The sequence below is a fragment of the Juglans regia genome, chromosome 8 (assembly GCF_001411555.2).
Source record: "Juglans regia cultivar Chandler chromosome 8, Walnut 2.0, whole genome shotgun sequence".
In the NCBI taxonomy this organism is placed as follows: domain Eukaryota; kingdom Viridiplantae; phylum Streptophyta; class Magnoliopsida; order Fagales; family Juglandaceae; genus Juglans; species Juglans regia.
Genome location: NC_049908.1, coordinates 11,874,062 through 11,875,298, shown reverse-complemented (window position 1 = coordinate 11,875,298; position 1,237 = coordinate 11,874,062).

The window sequence follows — 1,237 nt, the reverse complement described above, 5'->3', positions numbered from 1 at the left end:
TCAATTCTGCAATCAATGGCTGTAAGTGTATGTCTATATCATTTCCCGGTGACCTCGGACCTGGGATGAGCAAACTCATCATGAAATATGGATCTTTCATACACTTCCAAGGTGGTAAATTATACGGCATAAGTACAACTGGCCAAGTACTATGACTAGTACTCATGTTCCCAAAAGGATTAAATCCATCTGTTGCCAACCCAAGTCTTACGTTACGCGGTTCTTCAGCAAACCATGGGTGTTCCTGATCAAATTCCTTCCACACCTGGGAGTCAGCAGGATGTGACAAAATATTCTCGTTCCTTACTCTATCTGATGAGTGCCATGTCATATCTACAGCCGTTGCGCGTGACATAAATAATCGTTGTAATCTAGGTATCAATGGAAAGTGGCGGACGACCTTTTGCGGAACATTTGCCTTGTCCGATGTCCATCTTGACTCGTGGCATATAGGACACTCGTTCAACTGCTCATTCTCTCGCCAAAATAATATGCAGTCATTCGTACATGCATGTATTACGTTGTAATCAAATCCGAGTCCTCGTTTCAACTTTTTTGCTTCATAGAAGTTACGAGGTAAAGTATTGTCTGTCGGCAGTGCCTCTTTAAACAGCTCAAGTAACATATTGACTGCCTTAATAGATAATCGACACATTGATTTTATGTGAAGCAATCTTACGGTAAACGACAACTTACTATGTCTTCTGCATCCTGGATATAGCTCACGCTGTGAATCATTCCACAAGCGTGCAAAAGTGTTATGGCCCCCATCATTTGAGCTTAATGTGTCCGTGTCACCTTCATCCATAAACATTCCCGCACCAATGTCACCTAACATTTCCTCCAAATCCTCATCGTAATCATCTCCAACAATCTCTGGTTGTACATCTTCATCGATCTCTTCTTCTTCATGTGGAGCCTAAAATGAAGTTAGATATGGTTCGCCGTGTAAGACCCAATCAGTATAACCCTTATCAATACCTTTGACAAACAGATGCTCTCTCACCAAGTCTATCTTATGAGAACACAAATTCCTGCATTCTCTGCATGGGCATCTGATACGCCCATCACTATCACATGTACCCAATGCAAACTCTAAGAATTTCTTAACACCTTCAGCATATACATTGTAATTCTGACCCAATCGATCGGTAACTCTCATCCAACTCTTATCCATGCCGACTATATTCATTACAAACAATATTGTAATGCATCAGCAAACAACCATATATCATGT